This window comes from Eschrichtius robustus, chromosome 11 (genome assembly GCF_028021215.1).
Source record: "Eschrichtius robustus isolate mEscRob2 chromosome 11, mEscRob2.pri, whole genome shotgun sequence".
NCBI lineage: Eukaryota > Metazoa > Chordata > Mammalia > Artiodactyla > Eschrichtiidae > Eschrichtius > Eschrichtius robustus.
This window is the reverse complement of record NC_090834.1, coordinates 35,579,538-35,603,374: the sequence shown is the minus strand read 5'-3', so window position 1 is coordinate 35,603,374 and position 23,837 is coordinate 35,579,538.

Sequence of the window (23,837 nt, the reverse complement as noted above, 5' to 3'; positions counted from 1 at the left end):
AAGAAAAAGTGTGTAACAGCAAAAATCATTCAATAAAAATAAAATAGAGGAGTAATAGAAGCATATGAATATAATAAGACATCCAAATATAACAAATCAAATATATCGATGATCACAGTAAACGTAAATGGAATAAGCTTGACAAATAAACAATAGAAATACTTTAAATGTTAGTTTTGAAGAACTAAAAATGTATGGGCCAAAAGTAAGACTGGAAAAAAATATGCCAGGCATGTTAACCAAAAAAGAAGGATATCTTAAAAAAAAAAAGTAAGGAATATCTATATTAATATCAGAAAAATGCATCTCTGATAAAAATAATTCTTTGGCATAGAGAGGTCAATATGTAATGATAATAGGTTTAATTTACTAGAATTTATAATAATTCCAAACTTATATCCACTTAATAAAATAGCTTCAATCATTATAGATGAGTAGGAATAATAAGAACTCTAATGTATATTGTTAGTGGGGATATAAATTTGTACAATCCACTTTGGTGAGCAACATGGCGTTATACTTAAAGCTTAACAGTCTTATATAATATGACATTATATTCATGTGAATTAATAAGTTTAATTATATACCCTAAAGAAAACCTTGTAAATGTGCAAGAATATTCATAGTATTATTATTGTTTGTACTAACAAAATACTAGAAACATCCAAAATATTCATTGACAGGAAAATAGATAAATTGTGGTATATTCATACAATGGAATATTAAGTAGCAGTGAAAAAGAATGAATTCCTACTACACACAGCATGGCTATATCTTTAGTGAAAAATTTAAGTCATTGAAGATTTCATGTGGTATAAATCTACTTTTATATATCTCAATAACAAGCAAAAGTAAAGGATTATTACATTTTAAAAATGTTCATCATTTAATGTACTTATTTAATAAGTACATTATTAAGGGATAGATACATATTTGAAAAACTATTAACAATTTTAAAATCAAGAGAAAATGCATCCAAAAATTTGTGTAGTGGTTACCTCTGGTGGAATGAGGATTAGAGAGAAGTGGAACACTTAGGTAAGTGTTAATGTGTTTATTATGCTATTTTTCTTAGTTTGTGTGGTAGATTAATGGACATACTTTTATTAATATGTTTAAATATATATGATATAGTCCCTTGTAATAAGATATTGTACTATGAAAAATTTTAATTTAAAAATATATGGGGCATATCCCTCACCTAACATGGCAAAACAACAAAAAATTATAGGTTTTGCTGTTATAAATAAAGAAAAATCTCCAGAGGAATAAATTAAATAATTGCCAACATTTGGAGGAAAATTAGCCTTTACTAACGGGAGGGTTAAAAGTAGCGTGAGGGTGCAGGGGACCTGTTGGAGCTGTGGGAGGAATGATGATTGGGGATGAAGGGGTGGGTTAAAGAACCCTGAAAAGGAAAGATGGGGGGTCCTGAATGCAAAGAATTTAGCATTTCCAACCACATCTGCCTTATAACACCACTCCTTTAATTGGAGATGTTCAAATAACTTTGGAAAATGCTATATACTACATTTAGCATTGACTCTTCACCCATTTCCCAATTCACAATGCACATTAACATTTTATGAACAATGCTCTTTAACATTTGTGAGAAACCCCAGCAATTAGCAAGTAAAAAAAGAAAACCCATTTAGCTTTATTTAAGTGAACATTGCCCAGTTTGACCATGAGGCTCTTTTTCCCCCTATGTGACAATTCACATCTTATATAACTGATTTTTCTTTAGAGATTGCATTGAATAAGGCTGGCCTATGTAATTTTACCTAAAGCCAGTAGAGGTGTAGGGCCACATGTCAGCCCGAGATCTGAGGGGAACTGAGATAATTTGGCATCACACGGGAGAGACTGTAAAGAATTTAAACTTTGAAAGTTAAATCAGACTTTGGCATAGTTGCCAGATGTTGGTTTACAATTAAAATTCACTTTATACTTACCCTTGTGACACTACAGATTCACTCTAAACTTCTGAAGGAATTGTGCATGTGCATGATTGGTGTGTGTGTTTGTGTGTACATGCAAGTGTGTATGTGCAGCATTATTTTTTCTGCTAAATGAACTGACAGCAAAAATGTAGCCAGCCATATCCTTTCTAAATCTAAATTTGGGAATTTAAGTTATTAAGGGGTTTGATGACCTGGAACAAGTAGTTCAGCTGGTCAAGGATTTGGAGGAATGTAGTTGAAGAGGAACCAAAAAAAGACTCTTACTTCCTGTGGTATGTGGTAAATGGAACATTTTAAGCTACTAATTTAAACCCTTGTGTTTTGGGCACATAATATTCCATTAAAAGTCATTTGAGGCTTCTTCTAATCTACTTTGCAATCTTCAGTTTTTCTGTGCTATTTATTTGTATGAAGTAAAGTTGGAGTAGCAACTGCTTCAAACCAAACAGGCTGGTGATTTTTTTTAAAACAGAAATTGCCTAAAATATTTCTGTCTTTCAATGCCCTGGGTCATGGTGTTCTAGAATGAGTTTAGGCATGCTACAGGCAACTTCCAAATTGTTTTCTTTCCCACTTTTTTTGTACCTAGATTCTAGCAGGAGCATTTTCAATCTTTAGTCAATTTTATACAGCCTATTATAAAAACTAAGTGTCAAAGCATTTTTTTATCTCATCCCAAGGAACTTGAGAATTTGGGCAATATATATGATCTACAACAATAGAAGAATAGAAGGATGTGAATGAATGAGCCTAATTAATATTCCTTGGTAATTTAAATTATTCCTCAAATTGCCTTAAAGACCTTTACAGATGTGCTACTGTGAAATTTCTTTCCCAAACTATATTCTCTAATTGTACATTCCTTAGCTAGTATGCCTATTCTGGACATCAGAAATATTACTGCAATGGATAAGCAGTAAACATTTAGTCCAGAAAGCAATATATAGCAATAATTAGACAGACTTTTATGCTTTGATTTTTGTGAAAAAGGAAAAAAAAAGAATTGAGAAGGACTTTACCAACACTAGTGAGATCATAACCAGACAATCAAAAAGCAAACTATATATAAGAAACTGTCCCAATGTTGATTTCAAGTTCCCTTACATCACAAGACAAGCTATGCCTCACTGAAGTGGTTGTATTTGTTTATATTAAGAAGACAGACTTTATTCAGTATGGTTTATATTTTTATTTTGCTCTTGTTATTCAGGTTATGCCAATCCTTTGCTATGTATCCTGGGCTGGTCTCAACCACAAGCTTCTTGGGTATCTTTCTCATTATTATAGCAGAGTCTTGCACCAATTGGAGTTCAGCAAATGCAGGTTGAATAATTGTTGACCGCATATACTGGGATAGTCATGTTTTGTTATAAAACTTGTTTACCAAAAAGCTCTAAGTCTTAGCTTCTGTCTTTCCTCAAAGTTCATTTTAGAAACTTTATTCATTTTATCGTAGAGAAAAATTTGCTTTCCTTATCCTGCTCTGTGTATCTGGCATTAATTATTCAGAAATGGCCTTTTTCTGCTTGTTCTGCATAGAACTGTCTGACATGAGTGCTCTGTGTATTCTACTTGATAAGCATTCTGCATTATGCCTTGCCTTGGGATATTGCTTTTTTGGTGGGAAGATTAACTTCATTATTGAAGTCTGAGCTGAAAATAGATTGCCCCTAATTTAGCAAAAAGCTGGATACCATGACACTTCCTGGTCAACATCATTCAATATCTCCCAGTGACTATTTCTTAAACATTTGTATCCAGTATGACATAGGCTATTCCTTCATATTTATTGTCTAATGTAATGCTCTGACAACATAAAATGATGTTCATATTAATACTATTTTCAATTTAAAGAAACTAAAACAGAGAGATATTATGTGAGTTGCTTGAGTTCTCACAATAAAAGTCAGACCCTAGATTCTATTACTATAGAAGGTCTGGCTACAAAGCCTGGCTTCCCACCATAGCATATTGAACTTGCAACTGTACTGTCCAGTCCAGCTATGTGTTCATTTCTATGACTCTGTATTTTCTTTTTAGCAAAATATATGTCAGCATGGTAAAAGTCATTGATCTGGGCATTTAGGATCTTAAACTTTAGAATCTCTCTCTCTCTCTCTCCCTGCTTCCTTCCTCTCACAGATTTGCTTTTATCTCATTAAATAATAGCAATGAGCCGATCACACACATATTTTAAAATATAACTGCATATTTAAGCTGGGTTTGAAGGATGTCTGAAATGTTGTCAGGTGAAGAGAGAACGGATGGCCTGGCCAGGTGAAGGGAGTAACACATATAAAACATTGTCGTATGAAAGTACCTAATGTATTCACGTATTCAAAAAGTATCCAAATACATGAAGCTTTTAAAAGCACTTCTTGGATTTTATGTTATAAATCCTGAGTAATAATTTGATTAACCATTTAAACTAAGTATAGAGGAAAACACCATTTGAGAAATTGACTCGAAGCCCAGAAGATTAATTTATCTTTGTTAATGTTTAAACAGATTCTCATATTATCTTCATTTTGAAACTCAAAATCATTATAATAATTCGCGTTCTGGGGTTCTAATACAACTGTATTTTATCTGAATTTGTTAAGTAAAAGATCGCATATAATTATTTCTTGTAATTAATGTTCAGTTGTATATTGGAAGCCAGAATGTGTAAGGATATCTTTTTTAAACCCTATCTTCAAACAGTTGTTTTAAAACATCCTCAAATGATGACTGCTTAGTTATCTTTTTTAAATCTCCACAACTCGCCTTTGTATACTCTTACAGGTTAATATCTTATATTATCAATAAATTCCTCTTTATTTCTAATTAAGTTCAGTATCCTCTTAATTATTTCTAATTAAGTTCAGTATCCTCTCAGTATCCTCTGAGAAGGACCAAACTAGTGTCCACAATGCTTTATTGTATCTTCAAAGCTGTGCTCCTTTTTCCTAGTGCACACAAAATTGGCTTCCAGAAAGGAGCCTGAGCTAGATTTCAGCTCCCACCCCTTTAGCTGGACATATCTGTGCAGGGAAAAAGGTGCACAAGCAGTCTTACCGGTGGAGCTTGTTAAAATAGAGATTACTGGGCTATACATGAGACCTATTGATTCAGAATCTCTGATGATTAAAACCTTTAATTCACTTATCCAGTGATTCCTTTGGATTCAGCATCACATTTGTCCATAAACAGATTTGGGAACCACTTCTCTATATAGAAACAAGATGGAAAAAGTCAATGCCTTCATTCATCATTCGTTTGTTCATTCAAGAAATCAGCCATGTAGAGCTCTCTATGTGTCAGAAGTTGGGGAAATGAGCAAGACACAATCCTTGATCTAAAGAAGCAGCAGACTATATGTGTCAATGTATTAAAAAACAAACTATTCGACCAGATAAGTGTTACAGTAGAGGGATGGACAAAATTCTGTGGAAAGAAATGTAAATTTAAGGGAATCTAAAAAAGCCTCACAGCAGAGAAAATATTTGATCTGGGATTTAGAGGATGATAAGTACAAGTTTGCCAGGCAAAGAAGAGGATGAACCATCCAGGGAAAGGGAATAGAATTGAGTGGTGGAAGTTTCTGATTGGTTTAGGGAATGGCAAGAAATTTAGGGTGGCTAGAGAATGGGATAAATGGGTAAGGATGTGGTAGTAGAACTTGAACTTGGAAAGATAATTAGAAAACAGAAATTCCATGCTATGAATTTGTCCTTTATCCTAATAGGGAGTCAATCAAGTTTCTTAACATATGTTTTAACTTGAACATTTTGCTTTAAGATGGTAACTCTCCTAATGGTGTGAAAGGGGGACTCAAGAGAGAAAAGCCGTTGAAAAGAAACCCAGCTCATGCTTCTTCTTCGTCTCTCACTTTTTCACTTTCCTTTCTTTCCCCTTCCTTCCATCTACATTTTTATTCTCTCCCTCCCTCCATTCCTTCCTCTTTCTTTTTCCTTCCCTTCTTTCTCTTTTCTTTTCCCCTTTCCACCCTTCTTTCCTCGCTTCTTCCTTCCTTTCAGTAAATATTTATTGAGTAGACACCATGTGCTAAACCCAATACTAGGCTTTGAGGATATGAAAATGAGTGAAAGATAGCTTCTTACTCCCAGTGCTCATGTCTAGAAGGGGAAGCAGACAAGTTGATCCATCATTATGCTGTGGTAAAGCATGAAAAAGATAAGACATAATGCATTTAAGTAGGAGATGATGAAAGCTTGCAGGAAGGTTCTGGTAATGGGAGAAGAGGATAAAGTTAGAGCCAGTGGATCATCCTAAGGTAGAACCTGTATGGTTTAATAAAAATAATACCCATAATAGAAAACAGTTATGTTGCACCTAGTATACAACTGTCCTATGATATGTGTGGGATGTGTGTATGTTTAATCCTCATATGCACCCTGGGGAGTAGCACATTTACACCATATTAACAAATTGAAGGATAAAAACCATATGATCATCTCAATAGATGCAGAAAAAGCTTTTGACAAAATTCAACATCCATTTATGATAAAAACTCTCCAGAAAGTGGGCATAGAGGGAACCTACCTCAACATAATAAAAGCCATATATGACAAACACATAGCCAACATCATTCTCAATGGTGAAAATCTGAAAGCATTTCCTCTAAGATCAGGAACAAGACAAGGGTGCCAACTCTCACCACTATTATTCAACATAGTTTTGGAAGTTTTAGCCATGGCAATCAGAGAAGAAAAAGAAATAAAAGGAATCCAAATTGGAAAAGAAGAAGTAAAACTGTCACTGTTTGCAAGTGATGTGATACTATACAGAGAAAATCCTAAAGATGCCACCAGAAAACTATTAGAGCTAATCAATGAATTTGGTAAAGTAGCAGGATACAAAATTAATGCATAGAAATCTCTTGCATTCCTGTACACTAACAATGAAAAATCAGAAAGAGAAATTAAGGAAACACTTCCACTTACCAGAGCAACAAAAAGAATAGAATACCTAGGAATAAACTTACCTAAGGAGACAAAAGACCTGTATGCAGAAAACACTAAGACACTGATGAAAGAAATCAAAGACGATACAAACCGATGGAAAGACATACCATGTTCTTGGATTGGAAGAATCAACACTGTGAAAATGACTATACTACCCAAAGCAATCTACAGATTCAATGCAATCCCTATCAAATTACCAATGGCATTTTTCACAGAACTAGAACAAGAAATTTTACCATTTGTATGGAAACACAAAAGACCCCAAATAGCCAAAGCAATCTTGAGAAAGCAAAACGGAGCTAAAGGAATCAGGTTCCCTGACTTCAGACTAGACTGCAAAGCTACAGTAATCAAGACAGTATGGTACTGGAACAGAAATACGCATATAGGTCAATGGGACAGGATAGAAAGCCCAGAGATAAACCCACACACATATGGTCACCTTATCTTTGACAAAGGAAGCAAGAATATACAGTGGAGAAAAGACAGCCTCTTCAATAAGTGGTGCTGTGAAAACTGGACAGCTACATGTACAAGAATGAAATTAGAACACTTCCTAACACCACACAGAAAAATAAACTCAAAATGGATTAAAGACCTAAATGTAAGGCCAGACACTATAAAACTCTTAGAAGAAAACATAGGCAGAACACTCTATGATATAAATCACAGCAAGATCCTTTTTGATGCACCCCCTAGAGTAATGGGAAGAAATGGGACCTAATGAAACTTATAAGCTTTTGCACAGCAAAGGAAACTATAAACAAGATGAAAAGACAACCCTCAGAATGGGAGAAAATATTTGCAAATGAAGCAACTGACAAAGGATTAATCTCCAAAATATACAAGCAGCTTATGCAGCTCAATATCAAAAAAGCAAAAAGCCAATCCAAAAATGGGCAGAAGACCTAAATAAACGCTTCTCCAAAGAAGACATATAGATTGCCAACAAACACAAGAAAAGATGCTCAACATCACTAATTATTAGAGAAATGCAAATCAAAACCACAATGAGGTGTCACCTCACACCAGTCAGAATGGCCATCATTAAAAAATCTAGAAACAATAAATGTTGGAGAGGATGTGGAAAAAAGGGAACCCTCCTGCACTGTTGGTGGGAATGTAAATTGATACAGCCACTATGGAGAACAGTACAGGGATTCCTTAAAAAACTAAAAATAGAACTACCATATGACCCAGCAAGCCCACTACTGGGCATATACGCTGAGAAAACCATAATTCAAAAAGAGACATGTACCACAATGTTCATTGCAGCACTATTTACAATAGCCAGGACACAGAAGCAACCTAAATATCCATCGACAGATGAATGGGTAAAGAAGATGTGGCATATATATATATACAATGGTATATTACTCAGACATAAAAAGGAAAGGCATTGAGTTATTTGTAGTGAGGTGGATGGACCTAGAGTCTGTCATACAGAGTGAAGTAAGTCAGAAAGAGAAAAACAAATCTCGTACACAAACTCATATATATGGAATCTAAAAAAACAGTACTGATGAACCTAGAGACAGGGCAGGAATAAAGAAGCAGACGTTGAGAACGGACTTGAGGACATGGTGGGGGAGGGGAAGCTGCGACAAAGTTAGTAGCATTGGCATATATACGCTACCAAATGTAAAATAGATAGCTAGTGGGAAGCTTCAGCATAGCACAGGGAGATCAGCTTGGTGCTTTGCGATGACCTAGAGGGGTGGGATAGGGAGGGTGGGAGGGAGGCTCAAGAGGTTGGGGATATGGAGATATATGTATACATATAGCTGATTCACTTTGTTGTACAGAAGAAACTAACACAACATTGTAAAGCAATTATACTCCAATAAAGATGTGAAAAAAACACTCAGTTTATAAATTTTAAAAACTGAAGTATAAAGAGGTTAAACGTTTTTTTTGCTGAGGTCTCAATGCTTGGCAGTACCAAGTCTAAATCAAGCTATTAATCATTGATTCTAGAATCAGTGTTCTCAAATGATGGAAGATGTGAGGGATAGGGAGCGGTACATGAAGACTGTCAGGTTTGTAACTTGAGGAATTGGGTAGATGGCAGTTCCATTCACTGAGAGAGGGACTATGTGGAGAGAGGTGGCGAAGGAGAAAGACAGTGAAGTTAGTTTGGTAAATGTTAATTTAAAGGTTACATACTTGTGGATATACTCAATTATCTCCTGGAAATATGGGACTGGAGTTCAGGGGAAATATGTAGCCTGAGTAAAAGCAGAGGAGAGCAAGACTGCATGAAATTCTAGATGGGATTCTGGGTAACATCCTCATTTACCAAAAGGGCAGAAGGAGTCCTCCAGAATTAATAGTCCCAATTAATTTAAATTATATGTGTAAATCCCATTTCTTGTGATTTGAGTATTTCTAAATTGTATCATTACTGCTATTTATTATTTATTTTATATATGTAATGATTTATAGTGCTTATACACACACAGACACACACACACACATCCTCAGAGTCTCATTTGATTTTCATGATGCTCTTTGGAGGTAGACAAGACAGATAGAAGAAACTGAGATTCAGAAAAGTTTTGTGATTTGCTCAGAATCACATATATGTCTGAATTTGACTCAAGCCATATTATTTGATTTCATTTTTAGTACTCTTTGATAACATATGAACATTTTACCTAGGTCTCAGTGAATCGATTCTATTTATTGCTTCCCACAGTGTGTAATTCATCTTGGTTACTGGGCATCTGATCGTTTTTAAAGGATAAAAACTTAGCTGAAAAAGCAGTTGTTTTATTTTACAATTTACAGTTGCTAAATTACCATATTTAGAACCACTACTAAATTATAACTCAGCATTTCTCCGTGGTTATATATGTAATGTCTTGTCCATCCTTCCTATTTAAAGTTTAGGAAATGTAGAAGAATAAAATATTAGAGTTTTGAACCAATACTAAATATATGTCTATCTAACCACTGATTGGAAATTGACTTTTTTCCTTCTGATGCTCTCCATTTAGAATAAATGTCAAAGTTCTTAAAATAATCCACAGTCCCCCATTCCATCTGGTCCCCCATTGTTGCTATGACTTTTATTTCTTGTCATGCTGAGTTCTTTTTTGGCCCTTGCTTAACCCCTCCCTGTACATTCTTGCCTTGGAGTCTTTGCACCTTCTGTTTTCTTTGCTTGGAACTCCATTCTCAAGTTGTCATCAAAGCTTTTACCTCCATTGTTCACACTTCTGCCAACTTCCCACCTTCCTGGTACTCCCTACTTCCCTTCTTTGCTTTTAATTTTTTTCCTCTACGTAATTTACAGCTTTTTAACTTACTACATCTCTGTACTTTTATTTCTATTGTGTATATATTTTTCCATACTAAAATGAGGGCTGAGATTCGCATCTATTTTGTTCACTGCTGATACTGTACCCTCAATGTCGAGAACAGTACCAGGCAAATAGTAGGCACTCATTAAGTAGGTGCTGAATGGATGAATACACACATATATAGGAATCTAAGCATTAGAATGCTTCCCATTCAGTGCTTTGTTTCATTATGCTGAAAAACTGCACTATTTTCATCAGGGCTTCCTCAGCTAATGGCAGGTAGCAAAGATGAGAGAGATGAGGTGGGGAGAATATGGGAACCAGAGGCAGGTTACTTATCATTGATCTTCATCTACTGCCCCATAGTACCTTTGCAGTTTTGGTCCAATCACTTAATAACTTGGATTCTTGATTTCCAACTGCATAAAAATGAGATATCAGCTGTACAATCTCACGGGGATATTGTTAGGAATAAGCAAGGGAGGGTAAGAGTAAGTATTTTGTAAATTGGAAGACATTATAAAAATCTTAGTAATAGTATTTCTACTTAGCAAAGGCATAAGTGATTGAATACTGGAAAATATGTATTATAACCAGCCCAATCGAGTGTGTCCAACTACATTCTAAACAATACCTTGTATGGGCCAGGATTAAATGTGATAGTCATTTGATTTAAAGAATATTCTGATAAACACCCATAATTTGAATTTGGTTCATCTCACTTACTAATATTTAAATTGCTATATTTTTGTTTTCCCCAATATTCTCTAATTAATTTTACAGATCAGTATAAACAAGAGTTGAACTTGGGGTTGGAAAATTAGTGTAGTATGTTCTGAAATTTTGTTCATGGTTAGAATTTTTCAAATTGCATATTTTATTTTCTTCCAGTTAAAAATCCACTCCTAATGTGATCTTTGAATTTTTATAATTTTTAAAATTATAAAAGAAATCTCTGGAAAACTTGTTAAATTTTCTTTTCATACTCTAAAATAATTCTTAAGATATATTACATATTTTTTTCAAAAACTTTTCAAAAAATTTATCATTCATAGATAGATATTTTTAGTAAGACTCTGACTTCTTATTCATGATGTGATAATCATTTAATAAAATCTCCTTTTGGTCTCTTGAAGATCCAGTGTTCTTATCTTAGATAAATGGAATTGGATTGGCTAAAACAGCTTATAAAGGGGAGAAAATAAATCAGAAGTGGTTCAGAGGTATGGTAAGTATGTGGCCAACATTCAAATGATAATAAATAAGAGTAATGACGTTTTCATCTCAGTAGCTGGGTAATTGATGTTCTTGATTCAACAGTCTCACAATGAATAGTAACTACTCCTAAATAAGGCATAGTAAGCCTAACCACAATGCTGAGTTTTGCAATGGCAAAAATATTTAATTTAATTTTAGAATATTCATCTTTTAATTCCAGCTATCTAATCTATTTCTAGATCTCACAGTAGAACTGCTAACTGATTCCATATTTTCATAGTAAAACTGCCCATATGCATTGTTTGTTAGCGTTTGGATGTATAGCCTCACTATCTATTATAGCATCGGTAGAACTAATAAATTCACTGGGTATCAGAGAAGTCCATTGAGAAACTTTGTGGTATTTAATATCAAGATCTTGGATCTAATTAGGCATTTACTTAAACTTTAAGACAAGTTAGTGTAACTTAAGGCTTTGAAGAGTCTGATAAATATTTCTGGTAAAATCAGAAATATAAGATTTCCAGATTCCTTACAAATTTAGAAATAACTTAGTGAACCAAAAATCTTCAACTCATCCTGGATTTTTTGACCAGGCTTTAAAGACATTAAAGTGATTACTTTTAAAGCCTCAGCAACAATAGTGGGAAGATAAGAATCAATGAAAATATATATTGTGGACAAAGAATTTTTTTTCCTAAAGAGAAGTCATGCATCATAGATTAAGAATAATACTCTTTGTTTCTGGGGCGTTGTGCTCCCCGAACCACAATAATTCAATTGATCCAGAATATAAATCTCTCTCTCTCTTTGGATATTAGTTAATCCTATATAGTTATATTTTCACTATCAAGACATATATTTAAATGAGCAATTAAAATTGCTTTAATAATGGATTCATCACCTATTATCCACATAGTATACAATAATATCTGATAGTAATATAGCTCTCACATTTATTGATTCACTATAGTTACAATTATAATGCATACTGTAAGAAATTTAAGAACCTTTTAAATATCTCAAATGGCAAATATGCAGTGTGAGTGCCCCTCCTATATCTTATATACTGGTCATTGATAATTATCAAAGAACTCTCTCCTGCTGACCCTGGATAGCACCAAAGAATCTTTGTCAAAATCTACTTGCATTTAGTATTCTTTCATTAGCAATCAAGAGATCTACAGTGTTGTCTTTAAGTGTCTTTAATCTTTAAACATAAAATGATTGTTTTATTTTACCTGTTATTGAATGGTTTAATAATAGAAAGTAAAAACTCAATCAACTTTTTAAAAACAACCGGTTAACAAGCCCCAGTTTCTGATTCATTTGGTAGTAATAGTAGGTATAGGTCTTAGCATATTTGGTTGCCCTGATAAGTGAACCAGCATCATAATCTCATGATGGTATGACTGGCTGCAATAGATTGGATACTGTCCTACCTCACTCCCTACTTATCACCTGTAGAGTGAAGCAATGTTGCATAACAACCACAGTAGTTTAATCTTTGGAGTTCTTCATATAGGTGTGTCAAAAGTCAAGAAGTCGGAATTCTCTTTTAATGTATCTGTGAGCCTCTGCCATCTCAGTAAAATATAGGAGTGTCTCTCAATGAGGGTATCTTGGCATTAGGAGGTGACAATTCCTCATTGTGTGTACTGTCCCTCACATTGCAGTATGTTTAGTCTCTCCCAGCTCTTATCCTCTAAATCCAGTAGTGCCTCAGTCTCTATAAAAATCCAAAAGTTCACCAACTTGCATTTCTGGTTTGTAGGCATAATAAAAAGGAAATGTTACGTTATTTCAATAACTATGCTCTTTAACATATGTGCAAGATGCCTCATGAACCAGTTGATACATCTAGCTAAAGATTTTTATTAGGCATATGGAGGTAAAAGCAAGCATCAACTCTGAATTTATGGTGATAAAGCTGGATATTCTGTGACTAAAGCAGTGAATAATCAAAAATCGATTCAAATTTATTTTCAAATAAAATTCACAATATTTCAAAGGCTTTGATAGATGAGTCTCACATGCCTATGGAGTTGTTTATTTTAAACTGACTCTGTAGATTCATGCTGCTTTTTCTTATCAAAGAAAGATGCTTACTGCTGTGGTGTGTTGGAATGAATAACTAATTATAGTGAGGAGAGGGAAAGGTTTCTTTGAGGTTAATTCTAAGGTATGGCTGAGATATATTTTGGTAGAAAGAGGATATAGAGGAAAAATAAAGTTTAATGACGGAAACGGAACACATTGAATGCATCTTTTTTTTGGCCCCATGTAACTTTAAAGAGCTAAACAGTCATTATAACTATGGTGAGGAGTTGAAAGACCACAGATTATAACACAGCCACTCCTCCCTTCTCTGGGATGCTAAATTGTTAGTTCTCTGTCAGACTCAGGAGCTGGCTGGTCACAACAATAAAATAATTAGTCATATTTATGGACCTCTGTGTTCATCTTTTTATCTCTGTTAATCCCCATGTAACTCTTATCTGGCTGCCCTTCAGGGGGCAGCCTCTGGTTTGGTTCTGCCTCAGCCTTGATGTAGAACTCAGGGCTTTGTAGCATCTCCCCGCAGTGCAAACCTCCTCCATGAAACACTGAGCTAGAGAGATTGTAATAAAGATTTCACGTGGGACTGATAAAAAAGTTTACATCTCACACCACAGAGCAGAGCGAACAATTTAATACAATTCCCCATTTAAAATTTTTGTTTTCATCCAAGTACCTTATTTAATGACCAAACATTAGGGTTTCTCTCTCTCCTTCTCCCAGCCTTTTTTGTTTGTTTGTTTTTTGTTTTGCTTTTTTTTTTTTTTAAAATTTATTTTTTATTATTTTTTTAACGTTTATATTGGAGTATAATTGCTTTACAATGGTGTGTTAGTTTCTGCTTTATAACAAAGTGAATCAGTTATACATATACATATATCCCCATATCTCTTCCCTCTTGCATCTCCCTCCCTCCCACCCTCCCTATCCCACCCTTCTAGCTGGTCACAAAGCACCGAGCTGATCTACCTGTGCTATGCGACTGCTTCCCACTAGCTATCTGTTTTACATTTGGTACTGTTTATATGTCATATATACACTACCACTCTCTCACGTTGTCCCAGCTTACCCTTCCCCCTTCCCATGTCCTCAAGTCCATTCTCTAGTAAGTCTGCGTCTTTATTCCTGTCTTGCCCCTAGGTTCTTCAGGACCATTTTTTGTTTTGTTTTGTTTTTTTTAGATTCCTGCCTTTTATATCTCTGCTGTTGTCAAACAACCAAGCTCTGGCTTCAAATTTGTAAACAATGCTTTGCAAAACAAAAAGCCCTGTAATTATTAGGGTCCTCCCTTTTTATAAAGTGGTTCAACAACCATCTAGACTTAATCCAACTGGTCTCTTGGGGATGTAGGCAGTATCTCACATTCCACCCTTGCACACACACCCTTTAAGCAGTTTATCCAAGTGCTCATCACCAAAGAGGCTCAGATAATCCTCCATAGCAAATTTTGAGTCAAAGTTGTGGGTCTTAGCTCTGTAACAAAGCTATGTATTTACTCAAAACAACTTGTATGAGCAGTAGTTTCTTCATTTAAAATTTGAGCCAAACTTGACAAAAATGCTTTGAATGCCCCATTTGATCCTTGCAACAACCTTATCACATATGCAGGAAGAGTATTACCTTAGTTTACAAATCAGAAAATCAGAGAGATATAGGGACTTGCTCCAAGATACAAAGCTGTTATCTGATGTAGGATTTGATTCCAGATATTTTGATTTCCATCTAGTGCTATTTCCTCTCTATTTTGCCACTTTTTTCATAGATGGATGAAAGTAAAATATGTGCTAGATATTAAAAAAGATAATGTCAGAAGTAAATGCCCTGAACTCCAAGGGAAAAAAAGTGGAAAAGCCATTATTTTAGACTTAAAACTGAACTGGAAAATAACATAGTGTAAATAATAGTAAAAGGCCGACAAGTTCATTTGATTAAACATTCTTTCCTATTATTAATTTATGTAATTTTATGAAGGAGGAAAGGATTTCTATCTAGAGTTTTCACCATTCATTACCAAGGCTTTAGTTTTTGTTGTTGTTTGTTGTTGTTCTTGTCTCATTACTTGGAAGGGCAGTCACCCAATCATGAGATTAAATCACTAGGCATTTAATTTCCTTATCCAGGAGACGCAAGTTCAGTTTCTTTGTCACTATTAATATGCCACTTGGCCTCTGCAATGGAGTCCAGAGATATCTTAGCTTTATAAATAGCAGCTTAACATATCAGATAGACACAAAGACAAGAACATGCAAAAAGGGAGTTTAGGTTTCTTTTATATCAATTTCCAGGAACAAGAACAGTATCAGTTGGTTCCTTTTTACTCCAAACCTAATGAGACAGTCTAGGATAGTGGTGAGCTTATGCCACAATGGAATTAGCCTTAATGCCAAGATCACCTTTCCTACCATCTTCAGTGAATGCCATTGACACTAGTTGATAGATTATGGGAAAACCTGGTTAGGTGAAAAGGAAAAAAAAAATGGAAAGGGAAAACAGTCATAATAATAATTAATCTTTCCAGGTATTTTTAACCGGGGATCAGTCAGAGGATACATAACTCTCTGAAATGACACGCTGAAATGTGTTTCTGCTTTGCTCTGGGGAAGGATTTATACTTTCATGAAATTTTCAGAGGAGTTCATAATCCAAAGAAAAGAAAATCTGCACAGTCTAAGGACTGCCTATGGACCTGGGTCAGCTGACTCAAAGTTCCATCTCTCATTAGCAGATTCCCATCCAACACTTTGCCTCATTCAACCACATTCCCTTCTTTGGGTTGGCATAGTAAAAACTCATGATAAACAAGTCTCACCCAGTCTTCACTACAAGCATGACATTTAGTGACCAGATGTTGAATCTCCTCTGCTCAGAGGCCTTTTTTATTTATTTATTTATTTATTTATTTATTTATTTATTTATGGCTGTGTTGGGTCTTCGTTTCTGTGCTAGGGCTTTCTCTAGTTGTGGCAAGTGGGGGCCACTCTTCATCGTGCTGTGCGGGCCTCTCATTATCGCGGCCTCTCTTGTTGCGGAGCACAGGCTCCAGACGCGCAGGCTCAGTAGTTGTGGCTCACGGGCCCAGTTGCTCCGCGGCATGTGGGATCTTCCCAGACCAGGGCTCGAACCCGTGTCCCCTGCGTTGGCAGGCAGATTCTCAACCACTGAGCCACCAGGGAAGCCCCTCAGAGGCCTTTTAATTTAGTTGTTTGTTTGTTTTTGTTTTGGCTTCCATGGCTTTAGCCATGGAAAACTCATAGGGTTATACTTTTTTTGGAGAGCACGCTTCTAACTCTAAACTTGTTAATATCCAACTTCCAATCTGATACCCTCACTTGGGTTTCACATAGACATTTTGAATTTAACATATCTAAAACAAAAATCATCATTAGACAATGCTGAGTAGTACTGTATCATGATTCCCACATTCAGAGTTTTCATATCCCTGCCAACACTCAGCATTATACAGAATTTTAATTTTTGCCCATCCGATGGGTGTAAATATTGTTTAACTAGCATCTTTCTAATTACTATCGAGTTTGAGTTATTTGCATGTCTGTCTCCCAGTTAGACTGTAAATACCCTGCAGGTAGGGACTGTGGGCTCTTTGTTTTCTCCCAAGTTTCCAAAACAGCATGTAGAACATGCTTAAGATCAATGGCCTTCTATTTAATAAATGAATAGATGAATGAATTTGTAAGAATCCAGAGACTGCTGAAAACGTGACCTCTAGTTAAACAGATGTGCTGTATGTATTCAATTGAAGTTAACCAAAGTTAAATATGAATAATTAATACAATTTACTTTTAAAAAGTTATAAGTGAAGTTAGTTTTGGCACCCTTTTGCCTAAGTCTAAGTAAATTCAATTTTTTCTCAGTGTGTGGCACAGTGGAAAAGTATGTTTTTGAAGTCAGGCTTATCTGTGTTTGTGTCCCAGCTCTGACCTGCATAACAAGTGTGTGACCTAGGGAGGGTAATTTAAACTCTGTGGAGAAAATAATACATATTTCGTGGGGCTAATTTATAATTTGAATTTAAATATGATAGTGTGTTACAAGTGCCTATCATTGCATCTGGTATATGGTATACAAGGTGGTAAATAAACAATAACTAATTTTGTTATGAGGATTTCATAAAACTTCAAAGTGCAGTTAAAATTGAATCCTCACTTTATTCCACATGAGTCATTTTAAAGGAGAAGTATACTACATATACCCCTGTGGTCTGCAATACCATTCACTAGTTAGTGCCATTTTCAGGATGACTGACATTGACGTTGAACAACTGCATTGAGGTGCTGTTTTTGTTTTTGTTTTTAATTAAAGTATAGTTGGTGTATAATATTATGTTAATTTCAAGTGCACAACATAGTGATCCATCAAATACATTACAAAGTGATCACCAGGACAAGAGCAGTAACTATCTGTCACCAAATGAAATTATTACAGTATTATTGACTATATTCCTGTGTATAATGCTGTATATTACATCCTTGTGGCTTATTTTATAACTGGAGCTTTGTATCTCTTAATCCTCTTCACCTATTTTCCCTAACTGTCCACTCCTCTTCCCTATGGCAACCACCAGCTTGCTCTCTGTATGTGTAAGTCTGTTTCTATTTTGTTTTGTTTGCTGGTTCTTTTGTCTTTTAGATTCCACTCATAAGGGTATCTGTAATTCTCTATCTGACTTATTTGACTTAGTATAATACCCTCTAGGTTCATCCATGTTGTCACAAATGGCATGATTTCATTTTTTAATGGCTGAGCAATATTTCCCATAGTGACCACACCAATTTACATTCCCACCAACAGTGCACAGTGGTTCCTTTTTTTCCACATCCTCCCCAACACTTATTTGTTGTCTTTTAAGTGAAAGCCATTCTGACAAGAGTGAGGTGGTATATCATTGTGGGTTTGATTTGCATTTTTTGAGGATTAGTGATATTGAGCATCTTTTCATGTCTCTGTTGGCTACCTGTATGTCTTCTTTGGAAGACTGCCCATTTTTAAATTGGAATTGTTTGTTATTTTGATATTGAATTGTGTCATTTCTTTATATAATTTTAATATTAACCCCTTATAGAATATATGACTTTTTAAAAAAGTTTTTAGCCATGCCACATGGCATGTGGGATCTTAGTTCCCTAACCAGGGATTGAACCTGCGCCCCCTGCATTGGAACCACAGAGTCTTAACCACTGGACCGCCAGGGAAGTCCTAGAATATATGATTTGCAAATATTTTCTCCCATTCAGTAGGTTGCCTTTCACTGTGTTGGCAGTTCCCTTGCTCTCACTAAAAGCAAAGTTTTTAGTTTCATGTAGTCCCATTTGCTTATTTTTTGCTTTTGTGTCCCTTGCTTTTGTGTCCCTTGATAGACCCTCCCAAAATTGCTAAGACTGATGTTAAAGAGCATACTGCCTGTTTTCTTCTACCAGTTTTATGGTTTCCAGTCTTACATTTAATCTTTAATCCATTTTGAATATATTTTTATATATGTTGTAAAAAAATGGTCCAGTTTGATTCTTATACATGTAGCTGTCTAGTTTTCCCAACATCATTTATTGAAGAGGCTGTCTTTTCCCTATTGTATACTCTTGCCTCGTCTGCCATAGATTAATTACCCATATAAGTGTGGGTTCACTTCTGGGTTCTCTATTCTCTTCCATTGATCAATGTGTCTGTTTTTATGCCAGTACTATACTGTTTTGATAACTATAGCTTTGTAGATAGTTTGAGTACAAAGAACATGACACCTCCAACTTTGTTCTTTATTCTCAAGATTGCTTTGGCTATCAGAGTCTTTTGTTGCTCCATACAAATTTTAGAATTATTTGTTTTAGTTCTGTGAAAAATGCCATTGGTATTTTGATATGGATTGCATTGAATCTGTAGGTCTCCTTGGGTAGTATGATCATTTTAACAATATTGATTCTTCCAATAATGACCAAGGTATATTTTTCCAACTGTTTGTGTCTTCTTCAATTTCTTTCATCATTGTCATATAGTTTTCCAAGTACAGGTCTTTTACCCTCTTTTACCTAGGATTTATTCCTAGGTATTTTATTCTTTTTGATGCAATTGTAAATGGGATTATTTTCTTAATTTCTATCTCTGATAGCTTGTTGTTAATGTATAGAAATTCAACAAATTTCTATATTAATATTGTATCCTGCAACTTTACTGAATTCATTGATGAGTTCTAATAGTTTTTTGGTGGCACCTTTAGGATTTTCTATGTATAATATCACGTTATTTGCAGACAGTGACAGTTTTTCTTTTTCCATTCCAATTTGGATACATTTTATTGCTTTTCCTTGTCTCATTACTGTGAATAGGAATTCCAATGCTATGTTGAATAAAAGTAGTGAAAGTGGGCATCCTTGTCTGGTTCCTGATCTTAGGGCTCTTTCAGCTTAACACCATTGAGTGTGACGTTGGCTGTGGGTTTGTGGCCTTTATTATGTTGAAATATGTTCCCACTCTACCCACTTTGTAGAGAGGTTTTATCGTAAATACATGTTGAATTTTGTAAAAATCTTTTTCTGCATCTATTGAGATGGTCATATGGTTTTCATACTTCAGTTTTTTAATGTGGGGTGTCATGTTGATTGATTTTGGATATTAAACCATCCTTGTATCCCTGCAATAAACCCTACTTGATCATGGTGTATGACCGTTTTAATGTATTGCTGAATTCATTTTGTAGAGGATTTTTGCATCTATATCCATCAGTGATATTAGCCTGTAATTTTTTTGTGTGTGCGTGTGGTGTTTTTGTCTAGTTGTGGCATCAGGGTGATGCTGGCCTTGTAGAATGAGTTCTGAAGCATTCCTTTCTCTTTAATACTTTTGGGCAACTTTGAGAAGAATAAGTAGTAAGTCTTATTTAAATGTTTTGTAGGATTCACTTGTGAAACCATCTGGTCCTGAAATTTTGTTTGTTGGGAGTTTTTTGATTACCGATTTAATTTCAGTAGTAGCAATGGTTTGTTCATATTTTCTATTTCTTCCTGATTCAGTCTTGGAAGATTATATGTTTCTAGGGATCTATCCATTTCTTCTAGGTTGTCCAATTTGTTGGCATATAATTTTTTATAGTCACCTCTTACAATATTTTGTATTTCATAGTGTTGGTTGTAAATTCTCCTCATTCATTTCTGATTTTATTTAATTGGGCCTTCTCTCTTTATTTCTTAAATGAGTCTTGCTAAAGGTTTATCAATTTTGTTTATCTTTTCAAAGAACCAACTCTTAGATTCATTGACCTTTTCTAATTTTTTAAACTCTATTTCATTTATGTGCAATCTGATTTATTATTTTCTGCCTTCTACTAGCTTTGGGCCTTGTTTGTTCTTTCTCTAGTTTTTTTTTAAGTATAAGATTAGATTGCATAATTGAGATTTTTCTTATTTCCTGAGGTAGGTTTGTTTTGCTCTAAAATTCCCTCTTAGAATTGCCTTTGCTCTGACCCATTGATTTTTGGAATGTTGTGTTCCCATTTTTGTCTCCAGGCACTTTTAGTCATCTTTGATTTCTTCAATGAGCCATTGGTTGTTTAGTAACATGTTGTTTAGACTCTACATATTTTTTTTTCCAGCTTTTGTCTTGGAGTTGATTTCTAGACTCATACAGTTGTGGTCAGAAAAGGTGCTTGATATGATTTCAATCTTATTAAATTTATTGAGACGTTTTTGTTGCCTAACGTGTGATCTATCCTGGAGAATGTTCCCTGTGCATTTGACAAGAATGTGTATTCTGCTGTTTCTGAGTGAATGTCCTCTATATATCTATTAAGGCCATCTGGTCTTAGGTGTCATTTAATGCCAATGTTTCCTTATTGATTTTCTGTCTAAATGATCTAACCATTGATGTAAGTGGGGTGTTGAGTCCTCTACTATTGTATTCCTGGCAATATCTCCCTTTATGTTTGTTAATATTTGCTTATGTATTTAGGTGTTGGGTGCATACATACTTACAAATGTTATATGTTCTTCTTGGATTGATTCCTATATCGTTATGTTACGTCCTTCTTTGTCTCTTGCTTCAGTCTTTGTTTTAAAGTCCACTTTTTCTGATATAAGTATTGCTACCCTGGATTTCTTTTTGTTTCCATTTGCATAGAATACCATTTTTTCATCCCTTCAATTTCAGTCTGTGTGTATCTTTGGCTCTGAAGTAATTCTCTTATAAACAGAGCATATATATATATATATATATATATATATATATATATGTGTGTCTTTTTAATATATACATTGTCACCATATGTCTTTTGATTGAGCATTTAGTCCACTTACATTTAAAGTAATTATTGATAAGTTTGTACTTATTACCATTTTGTTAATTGTTTTCTTGTTATTTTTGTTGTTCTTCTTTGTTATTTTCTTCTTCTCTTGCTCTCTTCCCTTGTGACTTGATGACATTCTTTAGCATTATGTTTACATTCCTTTATCCTTATTTTTTGTATAATTATTATTTGTTTTTGGTTTGTGATTACCATGAGGTTCCTATATAACAACCTATGTATATAACAGTCAATTTTAAGTTGATGGTTGCTTAAGTTTGAGTATGTTCTAAAAGCACTACATTTTTACTCCTTACCCCCAACATTTTATGTTTTTGATGTCATCTTTAACACCTTTTTATATGAGAAACTAACACAACATTGTAAAGCAGTTATTTTGTGTATTCCTTAACTAATCATTGTTGATATATAAGATTTTACTAGCTTTGTCTTTTAACCTTCATACTATATATAGGTGGTTGATCCACTACCTTTACTATAGTTTTGCCTTTACCAAGGATATTTTTGCTTTCATAATTTTTATATTTCTAGTACAGTCTTATTTTTCTGTTTAAAAAATTTCCCTTAGACATTTTTTTGTGAGTTCATTTTAGTGGCTGTGAAATCCTTTAATATTTGCTTGTCTGGGAAACTCTTTATTTCTCCTTCAATTCCTAATAACCTTGCCAGATAGAGTAATTTGGCTGTAAGGTTTTTTGTTTTTTGTTTTTCCATTAAGTACTTTGCATATGTCATGCCATTCTCTCTGGCATGTAAAGTTTTTTCAGGAAAGTCAGCTGATAGTCTTATGGGGCTCCCTTGTTTGTAACAAATTGTTTTTCTCTTGCTGCTTTGAAGACTCTCCCTTTAACTTTTGACATTTTAATTATAATGTGACTTCGACTGGATCTCTTTGATTTCATCTTACTTAGGACTCTGTGCTTCCTGGACATGGAGGTCTATTTCCTTCCCCAGGTTAGGAAAAGTGAAGTTCCCTAAAATTTTTAGCCATTATTTGTCCAAATAGGTTTTCTGTCCCTTTCTTTCTCTCTTCTCCTCCTGGAAGCCCTATAATGTGAATTTTAGTATGTTTGATATTATTATAACGTTCCTTAGACCATCCTCAGTTTTTTGAGAATTTTTTTCTTTTTGCTATTCTGATTGGGTGAAATCTACTAGCCTGTTTTCCAGATTGCTTATTTTTTCTCCTGCATCATATAATCTGCTGCTGGTTCCCGCTAGTTTATTTTTTATTTCTGTTATTGTATTCTTCAGCTCTGATTACTTTTAAAATATTTTTTCTTTCTTGAAGTTCTCACTGTTTTCCTCCATTTTTCTGAGTTCCATGAGTATCTTAATGATCATTACTTTGAACTTCTTATATGGAAGATTGCTTATTTCTGTTTTATTTAGTTATTTTTCTGAGTTTTTGTCTTATTATTTTGTTTGAAACACATCCCTTTGTCTCCCAATTTTTCCTAACTCTGTGTTTGTTTCTATGTATTAGGTAAATTAGCTACATCTCCCTGTCTTTAAGGAGTGTCTTTGTGTAGAAGGTGTCCTGTGTGGCTCAGTAGCACATTCCCCTCTGGTCACCAGAGCTAGGTGCTGCAGATATGTCCCCTGTGTTCTCCTGCATGTGTTCTCCTGTTGTCTGGGCCATGCTTGCTGTGGTTGCACTAGTGTGCAGAGCTGGCTCCTGATCTGCCTGGCTGTAAGGCTTGGTTGCAACTGTTGTATTTACTCTAGTGTGCAGTGCCAGCCCTAGGGGTAGTATTCACTTTGGAGGAGCTCCTGTGGGACTAGCAAGGCACTGGGTCACTTTGAAGAGACTTTAGTGCCAGCCAGAATTGGTGTGGTGTACGGCCACCATGGAGAGGCTCCATTGCCAGCTAAGAGCACCTGCAAGGACTGGCAGGGTGTGGGTCCACTTTGGAGGAGCTTTGCTGCCAGCTGAGGGTGCACATCAGGTCTGTCAGGGCAAGGGGGCCACTTTGGAGGGTCTCCACTGCCAACTGAGGATAGCAGCTGGGTCTGGCAG